The sequence below is a fragment of the Protopterus annectens genome, chromosome 5.part1 (assembly GCF_019279795.1).
Source record: "Protopterus annectens isolate FY-2018-M chromosome 5.part1, PAN1.0, whole genome shotgun sequence".
NCBI lineage: Eukaryota > Metazoa > Chordata > Ceratodontiformes > Protopteridae > Protopterus > Protopterus annectens.
The window spans coordinates 509,172,096-509,192,167 of record NC_056736.1 but is presented as its reverse complement, the minus strand read 5'-3'; positions in this window follow the sequence as shown (position 1 = coordinate 509,192,167).

Genomic DNA, 20,072 nt, shown 5'->3' with positions numbered 1-20,072 from the left:
TTGGTATACATAATGCGGCCAATACTGCTGCATGTCTGTCAGATGTATCATCATATAGCAGGTGTATCATTCACAGTACTGCCATGTGTGTTTGCTTGTGTGAGCATATATGCCACATATGGTGTGGAATACAACCCAATTGTCACACACCCCTGTACACTGTTGTAGAGATCTGTACATACTGCAGGGTGGAAAGCATGACGTAGGCAGGTGTGGTGTGTGTATCACACACATCAGCTATCCAAATGTGTATGACATTTGTGGTCTCCACAGTGTGCGTGTGCGTGTGTGTGTGTGTGTGTGTGTGTGTGTGTGTGTGTGTGTGTGTGTGTGTGTGTGTGTGTGTGTGTGTGTATGTAGGTATGTATGGCTGTCTGGTGCATGGAGTGAGGGTGTATGCTACCATACAGAACACACAGGATCCCTAACCCCTCATGGTGATGCAGTCCACTACCCTGTTGATGACATCGGTCTCAGCCGCACTGGTTACCTGTACATGTTCTTTCTCTGTGTCGCATTGTGTGGGTGCACAGTACTGTGAGGGTGATGACCACATAGGCAAGGGTCCTCACCTCAACACTATGGGGTGTGCGTTATAGTGTTGTTGACCCCATTAGTGTGAGCATGTTCCTGTAATGTGACAGGGTATTACTGCTACACAGTGAGGCCTCATGCTATCAAGTGGCCTCTAACATTATCATTGGCCAGACTGCTGTGTACAGCCCCTGCACCATGTCAACATACCTGTGATGTGACCTGGTATGGATGTCACGTCTCTAGCCACTGTAGCCTATTAAACTGCCCACATGCTTCTGGATCAGTACATGTGTGGACATCTGTGGTATGTTAGACTTTCAGACAGTCAGGCTGAGGCTACGTTTAGCATGTTGATATTGCCATATGTGCCTGTGAGTACTCCAAAGTTACACATGGGAGACTGCAAACAGTGCTACCTGTAGGCACATGCAAGTAGACCATAAGGAGGGAACCAGGGCATCATTAACAACATACTGTTACTGTTGTTACCATGACACATACTGTGCACATATAACAATGCATGCTAAACCTGTACTACATGGTATGTCTGGTGCGTGTCAACAGTACACAACTAATGTAATATACACGTCTCTCACTATTCTCACACAACTATTGTAATATACACTTCTCTCACTATTCTTACACAACTAATGTAAATTACACTTCTCACTATTCTGTTCACCCTGTGAATCAGACCATTTGAGCATGTCCCTGCACTGATGGTGTGGATGACAGGGATGTGGCACAGGCTTCATCATATGCACAGGGTGATAATGTTTGCCAGGGGCATAGGCTGCACCAATGGATGACGTCATGTGTGTGGGTAAAGGCCAGTGATATGATTGGACATGTCTGTTCAGTATGCATGTGGTTGTTGTTGTGCCCTACAGATGTCTTTGCTGTGTGTGTGTATGTGTGCACACAGTTCTGCCTTTTGTGAGGCCTACATGTGGTATTATTGACAGTTCCAGATTGTACAGACCAGGTTGTACAGCTCACTGTGTCCGGCCACAGCCACGTGACCTGTGCCTGCCAGGGGTTGCACGGGCACTACGAGGTGGAGGTACAGATTGGCTACTGTCCGACGACACATGTCCACTGGAACCATATCCCCACTGGGAATGTCCAGGGCCATGTCCACGTGGTCTGCTGTGTCCTTGTGTGGACAGCGCAGCACCAGCTGCACTGCTACTGCTACCGGCACTATGGAGGTGGGCACGTGAGGTGGCACGCTCACGTTGACCTGCACTAGGTGGTGTGGCTGGCCTACGTCCATGTGGCCTACGCCTCACTCCTACCAGATGTTCCAGCACAGACAGCTCACGCTCGCAGATTGCCATGCCATGGTCAAGGATTCCAACCATGTCACCCAATCGCCTGTCAAGAACATCAGCAATCTGCTGTTGAGCATTTGCCAATGCCTGGATGTTGTTATTTATAGCAGCCCTCTGCAGCCTCTGCCCTTCCCTGGTGTGCCATTCAGCACGTGCCTGTGTCGCCATTATAGTCTGGAACATGCGTCTGGTGATACCAGCTGCTGCCTCTGTCCTGCAGGTGTATGTCTGCCAGAGGTCCTCCTACAAGCAGCACTGGCCACATGCCTGTGTGGCACATCTGCAGTCATTACACTGACACCATGGTGTGTAAACACACCTTCTGTAGCCACCACACATTCCTGTTCCACGCTAACAGACGCTGACTGTCCTTCCTCTATGGCCACTGGTGATGCGGTATGTGTTGGCAGCAGAACTGTGTGCGGGGAAGAGGGGGACATAGCTGGGATGGCAACCATTGGCACAGATTCAGCCCCTGACAACCCTGCCTGTACCTCATGCATATGTTCATCACTGCTAGTATCTGTGGGGACACTAACATCAGATGGACCGCAGGAGGGTAACGCACCTACATCACCTGTGAATGTAAAGAAAGACTCTAAATTACAATAGACACAGACACACAGACACACAGACACCCCCCCACACCCACACACACACACACACACACACACACACACACACACAAACACACACAGACACACCATGCATGTGATTTGACAGATGGCATGCAGCATGCCTGTGGTACAGCAGAGGGCATGCAGCTCGGACATTAATAGTGTTAGTAAGCATACCTCCCTGGGGTGCACACTACAGCAAGCAGGTGTCATATCAGTAGCCATGCAGTTCACACAAGCATGGTAGCATGCATGCATCCCCGTGATACACCATATGGACCAGAACAGGATCACAGTACACATGGCTGATGTGACCTTGATATGTACTCTGCTGACGTGTGCATTAACATGCATACATGTCTGACACAATGGTGTCCTGACACATGTACAGCATCGTAATGGGCATCACATTGTGGTGTTGTCTGTATGCCCTACAGATAGAATGCATGTTTAGCAAATGTGCATGAGCATGGAAGGGTAGTGTGAGCCATCTACATTGCTATACAGTGTGAAGTACAGACACTGTGCCATTGCATGGCATTTTGAGGCATCTATATTGCTGTACAATGCATAATATGTACACATTGCATAGCCATAACTGCATGCATACCCATGACATAACTGTGGATTGTGACCCACGATGCTAAGGTGTATACACACCAAACCATGCTGTGTCAAGTGACAGGTCACTGGAGGCCTACAGCTGACACCCCTGTACAACAGCTACAGGGTCTTAGCTGCCTGGCAACCATGTCCACACATAGCGGACATGTCAATTCACCATTTCCCACATGACATTGATGTACCACACACACGAGGTGCACAGCTAACGGTGATGTCCTACAGCAGCAAGGGAAATGTACAGTATCTGTGGCCTGATGTGGTGTCAATGTCTGTGGAAGCTGTACAGGTGACTACTGTCATGCTATGACACAGTCGTGATGTGCAACTGATCTTCTATGGTAGACTTCAGTGACACCTTCACTAGCTGTGCACAGGCTGTTAGGATGTCCACTGTACCACATCAACTGTATAATCAGTCAACTAAGGCTATAAGTGGACCATGTGTGGACAATGTGCAACAGAGTGTATACACATCACATCTACTGTGTGGCTACGTGTCTCTGGCCATCACCCATGGCCATGTATGCACATGTGTTGGCCAAATGTGTGTGATGGCCATCTTATCTCACATGTCTGTGTTGTCCCATATGACATACACCCATAGATGTCAGATATGTCACCATCCACAGGGCTATGCAGACAATGGGTTGTATGTTTGGTATGTGGGGTATGGGTCATGGGATAGTGTGACAATATTGCAGCCAGAACACTACATGTCTGGGACATGTCAGATGGCACATCACAATGTGTGCACCCAATGCAGGGGCATACAACACAATGGTAACACCTGTTGGCTGCCCATATCACAGCTCACTGTGTGGTACTGTTTGCGTACCACTCATGTTGTTCCAATGCATACTACATATGCCTCCATTGTAGAACACCTCCACCGTTGTATGACCAGCTGACCACACATGTAGCAATGACAAATACTGTGGTTTTAAGTTGGTGTATCATTTTGTTTGTATATATTGCACATGGGTGGCCTGTGTGAATGATGGGTGCTGTGACCTGTATATCGTGACTGGAATGAACATCAAGTGTGCAAGTGTTAACTGGCCACGTGGCAAATAGATCTATGCTTTAACATGCCTGATACTGATGACAGTCTTACCTGCAACGGACTCATGTCTGTGCGGCACGCCAGAGGTACCTGTATAGGGGTGACACAGCAGTATGAACATTACCCATGACTGTATGACAGCCACAGGGTGCACTGTGCATGTTAACACATTCACCTGTATAATAGCATATAGTATGCACATGTGTGCATACACAGGGTAGCATACTGTAGTATGCAGCTTGTGTGTCCACATACCTTGCATATGTTGTTACTTTGCATAATGTACAGTGACACATGCAACTGAATGGGATATAATAGACATATGTGCAGAACTGACTTACCAGGCAACTCCAGGCTCATTGGTTGGGAGACACCCACCGCCACGATGGCAGCTAGAGTTTCTGGATACTGTTCTGAGAGTGTCCCCAGACTGGCCAGTAGCTCCTAGGTGTGTGTGAGTGGGGGCTGGGTTGGTGGCCCACCACCTGTTCCACCTTGTTCCCTGGCAATTGCAGTGGCACGCTGTTTTGCATGTCGTATCAAGTCCGTGCAGTGTCTGTGCACCTGCTGGTAGGTGCGGTTATGGCCACCCACATTGTTCACCCTCCTGCGAAGATCCTGCCACAGGTCTTCCCACTGCTGGGCATGCTGTGGCACATGGCTGAACAACACCTCATAGTTCTCATGGAAGTACGGGATGAGGACATCATCCTCCTGGTGGCTGTACGCCGGAAGGCGTGTACGAGGCATTATCTGTAAGACATAATGATGGTAACAGGTCACAGTTTCAGAGATGTACAGAGATACTGCTGCACATACATTTCTATGACATCTAGTACATCTGCACAGTTATCTTTGCAAATCATCATGACACGGACACGACCGACATGTTTGTGTCACACACATGTAACACCCGTTGTGCATTGGATATCATCACCATATATGTGTGTCACCTCATTACAGTGTTCATACTCCATGTGAATGCTGTCTTGATGTGGGCATGTCTATTTGCTTGCACTGGTGTTCTTACCTATCTGCACATGCCTGGATGTGTCCACGGTAATGCTGTTGACCTTGATGCTGTGTATATGTCACATATCAACACAGACACAGCCTTAATGGACTTGAGCAGTGACAATGCACACATACGCATGGAAACCTGTACATGCATGTGTTTTGCCATATACATCTACACAGCACTGTGCAGCTGTTCAACATCCTGCCACGGATCGCCTGTGTTGCACATGTGGCAGACATGGGACAATGGTTAGTCGGACATCATTCGCAGGGATGCTTATGAACCATAGTATGTATGGGCAAGGTTTCCTAGCTGTAACAGACAGCCATTATGTCACAGTGAGGTGCATCAGTGCCACATTACTGATCCAGATAGTTGATACTACATCTACCATGCGGCCATCACACCATTTATGACTGGGATGACATGTGCAGCTTTGATGGACAGGGTTGCATGGTTTGGCGGGAGTATGTCACATGTATGGCACAGGGATCTGTCCAGCATGTGGCGATCCTAGTATTTGGATGGTGGATGTCCATGACATATATCTTACAGATCAGGATATGGACATGTAGCATGCCCATCATCATGGTGTAGCAGATGTCTTTATGCAAGGTAGACAGCATGCTGCATAGTGGAGGTGAGGATTGTGAAGGCTGGTATCGCCCATACATGCATGGCCATTACCCCTTAAAGGTGATATGTGATCCAATATTGGTCACCCCAGTGCTGTATATGCCTGCCCAATGATCTCTGTGCTCATGGATGGCACCCTGTCATGACATGGGTACCTCGTATGACTACCTAAGGGGCCTGGAGATGTCACCAAGTCAGGGAGGTGTACTGCACAGCACCATCCCTTACACATTGTCCATAATGATGACCACAGCCTAGGTGGTAGTTAATGGGTATAGGGATGTTCACCTAGTGGTGACAATGCTGATATCATCCATCAGAATGTGCACATATGTCACACACCTCACCCACACAGCCCATTCCGTATGTTGTTCACAACACTGACACAGCTATTGCTCATAGGTCATGGCCATTCACATCCTTACATACACAGATGCTTAACATTTGTCTGTGTGGTATGGGCTACAATGAGGGTGGAGTACAACACATTAACCCTGTTATACTGTAGCTGGCACTGGTGTGATATGCACATGTCACTCTGGCACCATTTGTAGTTGTGAGTCTGTCAACAGGCCACTGGTAGAACAGTCCTGTGACATACAAAGGTATTTGTAATCAAGCATCCGTACTGTCTTGTACATCTGTACTGCTAACATCTACAGTGATAATGGTTCATGGACATGCACACCATACTCAGCAGGGTTATAGTGTGGTGCCACATAGTATGACTGTCGTCACCACTTGTGGGTTGATATTATCCAACACCCTATCTGTATTTTATGGTCATGCTAGGCACTTGTACAGAACTTGTGAGCATGTCATGAGCTACTGATTAATATAGCACCCATTCCACACCATTTCCCACAGGTACACTGGCTGTGCTAAGATTTCCAGCTTGCTTATGGTACAACAACTGTTGTACACACGTAACTCACATATCCTGTGAGACATGGTTGTATATACAGGCATGTCCAACTGTCACGTACCAGTGCTATTGCCTGTCTATAAGATGGATATGTTGTACATGTGGCAATAGAGCAATTGTCTCATGTACACATTCAATGCTCACCTCCCGACATACGACACTACAGCCTGTGGGGGATGCACTTATGCAGCCCTGCTGGGGGTAATGCTGTCACCAACCCTGACTGCACCAGACAGTCATGTGAGGATGTGTAACATTCGCAACATAACCCACTCATCACATAGTCTCACATGATCTCCACCACAGGGCACACATACAAGGACAACGTGTGCAGTACCTCTCCATACTCTGTGTAGGCACCAGAGGAAGCCCCCATATGGAACACAACATCACCAACTTATAGCCCACAGACTCATGTGTGCCCATCACATACAGCCAATAGTGTGTTATAACATACACAACACACCAGTCATAGGTGACTCTGTAGGCGGTCACACTGCAGTTCCACACAGCAGGCTACACAAGGCGATAGTCGCTTACATCTTGCTGTCGGGTAACTGGTTCTGCAACATAACCTATGCACCCATGCCACACCTCACCAGGTACGCTGTGACTTGTCATTCTCCATGTTAGTGTGACTGCCCTGAGATGCCACCTCACAGACTACGTGTGCAGGGACATGCAATAGCTTGCCAGTCTTGTAGCCCTGAAGGTGTGGGCCAAGCCCTGGGGAGCATTATGCATTCATCCAGACCAGATACCACTGTACAGCGCCTGACTGTGTCACTTCAGCAGTTGCCTATGATTCTGCTGTCATTCCACAGGCATCTGGTATCTGTCTGCTTTGACTGACATGGTCAAACACAATGCTTTGGCACAGATGACCTGCACCTGTCAGCCCTGGGAGTACAGCTCACATGTTAGGCTCTTGCTGCTTCTATACTGCCTGTCTTGCACAGTTTCCAATAACAGTCACCGGCAGAATGGGAACTGGCAAGCAAGACATGGGGTCATGTGACACAATGCTTGCATCTTCCTCTGTGATGCACGCAGGCAAGTCACACCTTAGAATGCACCACTCCAATATCTATGCAGTGACTGGGACCTGCCTCTCGGCTCTGCAGAGCACACCTGCAATGACAGGTTATAGACAGACCATACCTTTCAGGCACTTACCTGGACTGGCACACCCACAGCTGAGGTGTTCCCACATCCCACTATGTTGTACACACATCCTGGCTAGTTACTTAGCACAAGGCATCAGAGGTGCTCCACATGCAACTAACTGTGTCCGGAACCACTATACACATTGTAACAAGCTACAGATTCCACTACATACCCCACGGTTACCAGACCTCATTTGTTGGTGTACTGGACAGTAGGGCTCAGACAGCTACTACTGATGTGTGACTGACACTAACCCACACTTAACTGGGATAGCCACTCATGTACTGACACATCCATGAGTCATAACCTCCACTCGGCTGGATAAACCCATACACACCACCTCCAAGACCAACAATAACCTTGACATGAACACTACCAACATGTGACTGGTGTTCCACACCTGTGGTCATCCCCTCATTGGTGGATTCCGAACATATGCTAATCAACCTTGTTAGCCACATCCCGGCACCACACCCTTCACAGCACACACAGTACATGAGTACTACAACACCTACTACAGACGTCTTATGACAGCGGTTGTTAATGTCATGATACCCATGCAGATGGACATTGCACATACAAATGCTACAACACACCCCAGTGCACTTCAGTAGCATGTACACGACTGCATGGATCATGCTATGCCACACAGAGCCATGATGGTACACACCAGATAACAGACGCCACTCTGGTGGTCAAGTTCCATGGACATAATGTACAACAACAGGTGGAGGCTGTTGCACAGTGGTGTACAATCCCATGGGTGGGGTAGCTCACTGGTCAGCCTTGGTAGGGCCACAGGATCCCTCATCACATACTCCATGACTAGCTATGTAAAAATTACTGCGACACATTCCCGGGTGTACCACAAGGCATTATGGTGGTATGTCCGTAGTCACTGGCAATAACCACATCTGCTGTCACATACAACAGTCACTCAGGAACATTACAGACCCAGATGATGTTGGCAACATGCTGGTGGATGGATTCAATGCTAACATTACACCCTCTCACTCACTACAGGGCCACAATCCATGCAGGAACATTGCGGTGCCTCTGCAGTCACACCTACACAGTACTAACCTGCACTCTATATGTCCTGGGACACTGGCCCCATGTCACCTTCCAAAGTCCCAGGCCATGATGTCCACAAACCTCTGAACGACATGTCTCCCCACTAGACCACCATATTCAGTAATAGCCTTGTATCAGACATTGCGGCCCATGAATGGCACACAGCAACATTCATCACATTCCACACAGGTGGCACCACAATGCACGAGTGGGACTATAGTCCTACATACCTGACTGGACTGTTCTGCACAGCTATGGGGCACATCATCAAGGACGTCATTCACAGAGACATTGTTGGGCTCCGGTCCTTTGATGCCACCTGGGTTGGACTTGCTAGGGCCAGAGCATGGCCCCTACAACTGGTGGACTCCTTTCATACAGTTACCAGGGTAGTTGATGATGGTACGGGAGTCCACACATCCTACATTGTCCTCTCATTGCCTCTCAGCACCGTTCTCCATTCTGGTATTGACAACATACACATCCACCTGCACATTGTACCCTATGTCTCAGGATGTTATGCAACGTGGCTCATGGATATGACACACAATGAGGGTAGCATACCATAGTACCTACTGCATTTCAGTTACATTTGGCATACCACAGTCCTCAGTCATAGGGCCCCTCATGTTCAGTATATGCTTCCCTGAGGTACAGGCTAGCACAGAGGGACTTTCCCTGCCTAGATTTACAAACCCCTGCATACAAAGCACCATGATTGATCCACCAGCTGATACTGACTCCATCCATACAGGTGTCACTGTGACAGATACCTGATATGAATATCATGGCCTCAAGCTGCATGACACAAGGTCCATGGACATCACCTTTGCATTACACCGTTCACCCACTATCACATAGGTGGAAGTCCCCTACATACGTGTCACATTGTACATGTTTGTAGTACACACGTATGTCACACCCACTCCTGTGATTACCGTATTGCCACTGTGGCATGGATATCCTTCTACATGGCCACACTTATCTGTATGGGGTGTGTAGCTGCTACATAGGCACCCATTGTAACTCTGAACTCAAGACTTCTACACACATTCAAGGGTACACCACCCCATTTAGGGTGTACCTTACACAACAGCTACAGCTTTACATACCACAACATTAACACGCCATGACGTTTATTGAGCTCTGACAGCTAAGGTATGTGGCTGAACTACGGACACCACGTCTGTACACACTTGCATACTACATACTCAGGGGTGACCTCTGCTGAACAGACAGGGCCCATGTCCACAACAATATTAATGGATATACTCCACATACGCGACATACGCAGATGCCACTGTGAGCAACATGCTCATGGATATGTGCACACACGCAACAATGAGTGGGATGTGCTTGAGGGTTACATTCCCAAACCGGACACTCACCATGCTTTGGAACATGACTCCTATGTACATCACGCAAGGACACTCAGTAGCACTGTTCATGTGATACCCCCCTTGGTGTTTGGGACACTGCAGTGGCTGTACTGTGCAGAGGTGCAGCTAACACATGGCTCTGCTGATCACAGGACACTACCCTAGAGAGGTGCCACTGGTGTGAACACTGTGGTTGTGCTTACACATAGACTTGCCAGACTGCATAGTACCCCACTATGAACCTGTAAAGCTATTACATGTCCTTTGTGCATGGTTACTTGGTAGCCCTTCCATTTAGATTAGCTATCATGCTATTACAATGTACCATGCCTACAAGCCATATGTATCCTGTTATTGTACATGCCAATAGACGATACCTGTGGTATGCATGATATGCCTGTTATGCTGTGTAGAATATCTGACATATCTACCTACAATACTATACATTACACATATTTTACATAGTATCCCATAATGCAAAGCATACTTGCACAGCGGGGCCACCTTAGACATGTCATTGTCCTTATATGCCCATACACATGCCTACTGTGACAGTATATCAACATATACTATCCCCGGCTATGGCACATACTTGTTGGACATACCCTACCACTGACGCCGGGTTGTATGTAATTGTTCTGTTTAAAGCCCTCATGTAGCATCCCTTGTCGTGTCTGTGATGTGCACCTTGTGGCCCACAGCTGGATGCGCAGTTTCTACAAGCTTAAGTATGCTCAGCAAGACATCACCACATAAATAACTTTTCCCACGTTATGCATTACTGACACTTTTAATTAATGCAAAACAAGCTATACATACAGTAAATAATTAATACAAAACATGCTATACATATACTTACATACTGAGTATTCTACATACCTTGTTATCATTACGTACTTTCGTCTCTATCTCTCTCACACAGCTTACATGGGTATTTTGTATGAGCATATGGTTTGAATGTCTGGCAAGTCTTCCTTATATACGTCGATACCTGTAACATGTGGTTTCCTGCCACCTATTGGTGAATCTGAGTGACTAATTACTTGCATATCAGCTTTGCAGCTACTACATTCACCAATTACGCAGCAACAGTGAGGTATAATTGACTTCTCCACTTGGGTGTTGGCCATTTGCCCTACCTTTGGGGAGACGGCCTGTATTGCGTTTTGTTATGTGTAATTGCAACTGCTATGCATAGAGACAAGTATACTTTGGATTCATGTCCCCCGTGGATTGTGTGTGACAGCTAGAGTATGTGGTTCAACATGTGGGTGTACCTGTCATCCCAACGTCTGTTAATGGACTATTGCAAACAAAACCTGTAACATCGCCGTTTGTTCCATTATACAATGGCTGCAATTTTGCATGGCGCCTTTAATTGTGTCTCTCACAAGGTATGTCAACGGTTCTGCAGTTGTAATTGACTGACTAGATGTTTGTGCTGTTATTACAGTCTGTATTGCTATAGTTTCTAGTGTGGAAGATGTCGGTGGGTGTACGTACCATATACAGGTTTGTGGGGCTTGCATTTCTACATATTCCATATATATGTGTGTGGGCTCCATCCCTTATTAAAGAGCTATCAGTTAGTAGACTTATGTTACGGGATTGTACATTGGGCCATTGTTAATTGGTTTCTATATAGTATGCAGGTGAGGTTGATACTTCCATACCTCCAGAATTGCAGCGATATGTAAAGGGATATGTCTACATGACAGCTATCCTGTGTATTTCTGTCCCAGATATTTGCAGTCATTGCGGTTGTGTTGGTAACAGAACCTCTTTGCCATGGTTTGACACCTTTTCATATGGCCATTGTTGGACACTTCCGGGACACACAGCGGTGTTTACAGGCCAACACATAGCCACGGTCAGTACACAGGATAGCACATACTTTTATCCTCAATACATACCTATTGTTGTTGGACTTTGGCTACTTATCATATTGCATGTAACATTCACGTTTCTTACATACAGGCATAACTATTTAATGCAACTATTACATTATGTATGGGACATATTAATGTCCTACGATCTCGGACATTTGCCCTTTGTAATGTTTTATGTCAGGATACACCTGCCCAGGGAGGGGCTGACCCTCCTAATGTGGGACAAGTGGTGACCGTATGCCTATGGCTAGCTATACCCATACCTACCGTAATCATCTACTTCCGAGTTGGCACTAGCAGACACATGATGCGAACACACACACACATTACAGTCACACGGAGACGCACACGGCACCCTCAACACACACATACACAGACTACGGCACTCACACACACAGTTGAACACAGTACCTACGTGGACCGCAACACCAGCAGCGGTACCGAATTATCCATTCATATCATCATACTATTACTCATGGTTGTACTGTTCTCTTTCAGTCTTTCAGCCTCGTGGTTATGCATGTCGGTATGTTACACATTCCATAGTTGGCGGTACCCTAAGTATTTGTACCTCCAAGGTATTATGAATGTCGTTGACCTATCTATATATATTTGCAGATATCGCTGAATCAGTATATATCAACATATATCAACATATATCTCTCTATCGCCCTTTCTATCTGTATTATATATATGTATATATGTGTACACACACACATATATATATATATATATATATATATATATATATATATATATATATATATATATATATATATATATATATATATATATATATATATATAAAACAGGGAAAGTGACAGGCAAGCTACACCTTTCATTGTGTACTTGTTGGTATATACTGTTTCCTGGACTCCGCATGTTTGTGTCTGTACCTGTCACATTACACACCTGCCAAAGGTTAGGGTTGCCAGCTGTCCCACTCTGCGAGGGACAGTCCCTCTTTGGGCAGTTGTGTCCTGCAAAATATTTGTAAACATGGCAAATGTCCTGTGATTTTAGAACATACTTATTTCCTATAGTTTATGTAATAATCGCATAAAACAGTTATTCTGTATCTGAACCAACAAACAGAATAAGTAAGTAAACATTACAAGAATGAGCTTTTATCTAGGCAAAACAGTACAGTTCTGCTTTCTGTACTGGCCGGGTGTATGTGTCGGCCTGCAGACATCTGACGTATGTCCCACATTAGTACTTTGAAGAGGTGGCAACCCTACCATAGGTACATCTTGCCTAGCAATAGTGTTAGGTGATGCTATACATGATTGCGTGTTCTACACCTGACAGTGGTCGTTTTACCCTTCAGAGTAGGCGCTATTAGTACAGGGATAAATAATGCTGGTTTCACCTGTTCTGGACATCATTCACCGTGATCTGCGAGATATTCGGAGTAGCTTATCCCTGTTTTGCGCATATCCATATAGTCACATTTAAACGTCGCTTACCAGCAGTGGGCAATGCATATTCCCGGTAACGTGTGCTAAACATATGATCTGATGACCTGCATCCCACATGCATTCCTCATGCCTTCGGGATTACATTACATCCCTTGCAGGACGTGGGACCGGGAACATGCACGACGGTCACTGCATTTAACATATGGCCATCTGGGATTTGTACACGTGTTATGTCATTTTGTACGTGGAGTACACTACAGCTGTTACTCCATACTGCAGTCACATGGGTAACTCAGTTAGTTTACATATTGATGAGTCCAGTTAATGGTATGTCCATGTGATGTTTACTGTATGTGCTCCGGCATTGGGTATGTATATCACAGTGAGCCACACATGATACTGTGCTACACCTTCAAACGACCGTGGGTGGAGCATGCTGGGGTGACGAATACCTGTTATGGGTACACCCCATGCCTTGACACAACATCCATGATTATATTATGTGGAGCCCCTCATTAACGCAGCAGGGACTCCATGCTGAGTGTCTGCAGAACAGTGCTTAAACACATGTGCTCCCACGATTGCCTCTGCTCCTCTACGCGACAGTTGGTTACTCAATGTTGTGGCGACAGCGGACACTGTTTGCCCCGTTTTTTGTATGGCCTCTGACAATCGGCCATGTACCCACCGATGTACCTGGGAACCTATACACACAGCACCAACATATGCTGATAGGCGCATGTATTGTTCAGTTGTTGACATTCCGTGTTCCAATAGCTGTTGTGTGTACAATGTTTGTGGGCTGCCTATGTAGGATTCACACAGTGGGCCACCTATACATTACAATTTACAGGTGGTCGTGCTTGTGTGCCATCCGTTTTACTGTGTGTGCAGGTGGAGAGGTGTGTCAGTCCATAGGGGCCTACACTGTCAGTGTATGTGCTATACGTTCCCTCTTTGCCAAGGCGTAGGCATATTGGGCACACCTCCGTCTGCCTACTGGGGCTGGCACAGTGTGTTCATGGTCTGAATCCCTCTGTGCCTGTGATGGCCTTGGCAAATGTGGTGGGCTATGAGGGCCTTCACCATTTTGTCCCTGCTGCAGCTGTTTCCGCAGGATCATATTATGTAGCATGGCACATACTATGACGATGTGGGCACATGTGCCTGGAGAGTACTGCAAGGCTCCACCAGATGTGTCCAAGCACCAGAACCGTGATTTCAGCATCCCAAACACACACTCTATGATGATTCTGGTTTGTGCGTGTGCCTCATTATGGCGTTCTTGCATGGGTGTGTGTGCATTTCTGATGGGAGTCATCATCCACGGCTCCAGTGCATAGCCAGCATCCCCCACAAGGTGGACATGTGGGATGTCCCCCCTGACAAATACCTGATACAGCTGTGAGGCATGACAGATATGGGAGTCATGGTAGCTTCCAGGGCTGCCAGCACACACATCCATGATTATGCCCTGGGAATTGCACATGACCTGGCAGTTGATGGAGTGGAATCCCTTGCGGTTTATGTAACGCCTACCATGCTCACCGGGTGGTGACTTGATTTGTATGTGCATGCAGTCTATCGCACCCAGTACCTCCGGGTAGTGTGCCACACGGTGGAAGTGACGCATATTGCTGGCCAACTCCTCCTGAGTTCGGGGGAAGTATATATGCTCATTGGCATGTGGTAACATGGCATCCAGGAACTGGTGTAGTACCCTGGATGCTGATGCCTGTGAGATCCCCATTATATCTCTAGTTGACCTTTGAAAGGTACCTGTGGCTAGTATTCGCATGCTTACACATACCTTCGTGTCCACTGGGAGGGGTTCCCCTCTGTTATTTCTGGTTCTCAGGTGTGGCCGGCACAGCTCCGCTATTTGCTGTAAGATGTCCCTGTCCACCCTGTAATGCTCTACTATCTCCAGATCATGTAGCCTCTGGTAGGTTACCCTTGGTCTGAACACTCTTCTCCTCCTCTGGGGCCTGCGTTGGTTGTCGGCATCATCCTCCACAACACCGTCAGTCTCTAACACATGCTGATGAATCGCAGCTATGGCAGCTCCCAACATGTATATTTTAAAAGTTCCCCGTGTGTTTACACCTATGGTGCAGTGTTTGGTAATTCACAGGTGTGTGTAGGGTGCTTTCACACTTTATACTATTGTGCTGTGAACACCGATGATGTCATAGGGTGTGTATGTACGATCATAGCTACAGGATATCTTATGTGTTTTACTACCGGAACTACTATTGTGGTGCCTTTGGTGTTGAATTACATATGGCTGCCGTGGATTACCTCTTGACCTTCCCTTTACATTTCTGCACGTTCCACCTACCATTTTCTGGCATGCATACGGCAGCCTGCTTTAATTTGTACTTTCCTAGACCTGGCGTATCTTCGATAATGTGTGCTATTGCCGGTCTACTGTCAGTTTGCTTTGCTCTGCTATGACAGATCTCCTATCTTTGCAATCCAATGCCTCCTCTATCCTGTTTTGCAGGTTTTTGCAAGCAGACTTGACAGCTGTCGTCGATTGGCCGCCGTGAGTTGATTGGTGTTGATTGCTCATTAGTATGCCAATTACCCTATTTCAGCATTTCCTTCTTTTCTTCCCCTGACCTTCCTGTTTGTGTTATTGTTCGCGCCGCGTGCATCCGCTTACTGGGTTTCGGGCATGTTTTCATCCCCATACACATGCGCTTTTGGGCACCATGTGTGCTCTCAACTAAATGATTTTATACCTTCCTCCCCACCCCTGTCCTGCAGCTTTGCTTAGCAACGGACAGGCCAGATTTGCATTGCTCCAATGTGCTTACTGCTACAGTGGCACACCCCTCTGCTGATGTCATGTATCTCCTCTGAGCCACTCCTTGGTGTTATAGCGCTGCACCGTATGGTTCAACCTTCATCCAGCGGGACATTTGCGATTGAGAATTATCTGCCTCATTTGCATGGCATTGACTACTAATTCATAGTTACTGCGCCGAACACTGTCGCAGACCCTTAGCAACCCTTGCACCTTGGTTGTGGTGTTCCATGCCTACCATTGTGTATTATGGTGTACACCTGATTTGTATTACATTGCGATTTTATGACATTTTTATATATTTCTTTATGTTCCAGTTTGCGCACACATGCCCTGCGGTTGTACTTTGCATTACTGTGGACATGACATTAAAGTTGTTTTTTAGGTGTTGTGCATCCTTTCTTATGCCATTGGCTGTGTATTTAGCCATTGGCATATGTTAACTTTGTAATACATGAGTCTGGTCCGCTTCCATGGCTCAGATGTTCTGTTTGGGAAAATGTAAACCGTGTTTTTTGGTTTACATTTCCGTGGCCTTACGCTACACCTGCACCACTTCATGAATCACTATATGCCTTCATTTGCATGGTGCGACACTGCACATGGGGTGATTAGCATACCTATGCCAAAGGCTGTGCAGTTCTGGTGTACGCCGGTAGTGCACATGGTATTGGATCGTACCTGAATCGCTCGACGGCCATATTTGGCTTTATTCCGCCTACACTACACCTGTGCCTGGCGCAAGCTTCATGAATCCCGTGGTATAACTTTTTTCTTTTATTTTAAACTTGCACAAATGCATATTTGAATGGCTGTAATAGTGCATGTGAACTTAAACTTATGAGCACACTGTGGGGCTGTAGGCATGGAAATGAGAAATGTTGTAATGGCTGTTGTGCTGAAGTCACCAAACAAGGATGTGGAAAAGTAGTGCTATAGGTGCAAAAATATTAGCACCTGATTTCAAAACGAGAGGGGACTTCTTTCCTGAATATCTGTTGCCATCTGTGAAAGTTGGAGGTATGATAAATGTATCCAGTTGGCATCGTGATGTACATGTGTTAAAAAAGAAAATAGTTAAGCTGTGTGTTGGTATGTGAAAGTTTTAATAATGTACATGAGATTTTGATAATGTAATGCAATAGTTAAATTAGGATTTGCAATACTAATAAGGTATTGCCAGTATAGTTGATCTGTCATTGGAAAGACAGTTTTATAAAATACTTGAGAATTAATGTTTGCGGTGTCATAGGAATTGAGCAATGTTCCTTTAGATTTAATAACTACTTTTAGGGCAGATATTTTGGCAATCAATATGCAATCAAAATGTGGCAATTGTGATTCAGTGATAAAGGAATGGTAATTTTATCATGTGCAGTAGCCTGAAGTAAGGTACTATCATAAACTCATTTTGGGAAATAGACTTGACACTCTTGCTGGGAAATTCTGTTAATTTTTAGACAGAGAAAGTTAGTTGCATTTGCTGCAAGAGTTTGGACTGTGTACACTGAGTGCAAAAAGAAAGTGAAATGTGCAGAACCTCTAAACCAAGAAAATATTAACAATGCACAACCATGAGATGAAAAGTGGAATAAAATGCATAAGTCCTCATGTTTGCTCAGGGGGGACCTATTACAGTTTCGGGCCTTACACATAAGGTACCTGCTGAAGCAAAACCCAGTCAAGCAAAGTTGGTGAAGCTGAAGTTAATAACATAAGAAAATGAACCAATATACACACACACACACACACACACACACACACACACACACACACACACACACACACACACACACACACACACATACACACACGTTTTTTTCTCATGTGGCCAGAACAATGCTGAAGCTTAGAGAATCTTGGTCTTTTGCATTTAATATTACTCTCCCTCTAAGATGTGCAATGATCACAATGAGTTACTTTTAGTATTTTGCTAACATTCCAGATCAGAAGGACAGTTTAAAAGTCGATTTTTGCTGTTGTATACATTGAAGTGTCTTGTGTGTACTGTAATGAAAATTCTTGTAAACAGAAAACAAAATAATGAATGTCTCTTAAGCATTTCATGTTTAACCTAACACAGTTTTTCCTGTTGTAAAAATGTCAGTACTGAGCTCATAGATGATGAGATATCTATAATTGCCTAAACAAATCACAAGCTAGGTTATGATAAGGTCATCTCAATCTCACATTTCAATTTTTAGAAATATAAGTTCTTAGGTTGTTACTAGGCTAACAGCCACTAGACTCTTATAAGCCTAGCCACAAACCCAAAACCACATGGGTCCTGAGTATCATGGACAACTACTGTATATGTGGGGAATATGTTAGTAGGGTGGTAACTAACAGATTTGTAGGGGTGTTAAGGGTGCAATTTAGGATAATATTTTTCTTATTGACAGGCTCTGTCCATAAGGGACATGGAGACAGACTGGGGGGTAAACTTACAATTTCCCATCCAATTATCAAGGTTTTATTTGAATAGAGTCAGAGATGAATTCTGTTTTACATAGATGGGGAGCATATTCCATAGCACGGGGTTCCTTTGAGACACATATCTGTCTCTCCAGCAGATTCTGTTTATGCCACAAGTGCAGTTCAGATCTCTGGACCCAATGTTTCTGGTGCAGTTTCTTCTGCACATGTGCAACAGATCTATCAGGACTGGGTTTGAGGAAGCTCTGTAAGCCAGGAAAAGATCATGTCTTAGTAGCCTGTATGAGACTGAATACAGAGACAGAGCCTTTAGGTTATCAGTGCATGACAGGGTAGTTATGCCCTGCATTTTATGGTGAGAAACCTTTGTGGACATTCCATCTGTTGCAATTGTCTTGTTAGATACATGGTAAAGAGGGTATCGCACTCAATGATAGTCTGATAAGGGCTGAAAGAGTGGTACTATAACTGTCTTGGACATGGAGGCCATACTTTTGCTTATAAATTGGGTGACATAGAATGATTTTATTACTATCTTAGCTATTTGTTGGTCAAAGGCCAGATTGCTGTCCACATATGTTCTCATATCCTTTACTACTAAAATTTAAAGGTTTACAGGCTCTTAGAAGTATTTTACTGATGGAGTGATTAACTTGGGTTGACAGTTTCCTAAGGGCATTATAATGCATTTTTAGCATTGAGTTTTAGGCCATGGTTTTGGCAAAAGTCATTTGTCTGTGTCATACCTTCTTACAAGATGTTGGTGTCTTGGAGGACTCTAAAATAGTCTCAGTTTATAATTATCTGTGAACTTAGTCAGCCAGAGGCCTTGAACTTCTTGACGTCTGAGAAATAGACACCAAACAGGAGCAGGCCCAGAACAGAGCCTTTGGGTACTCCACTCATGATCAGTTTCTTGGTGGAAGAGGTTTCACCAATCCTTATTTCTTGGGTGCTGTCTCTGAGCCGGCCAGCAATCCAGTGAGCTATGTTGAGAATCATGCCTAGCTCCGACAGCTTGTCAACAAAGCCTGAGTGGAGTATTGTATCAAATGTCTTGGTCAGGTCAAGATATGTGGTATGTACTGTTTTACCCTCGTCCATTGCCTCTGTGACCCTGTCAAAGAAGTTTACTAGGTT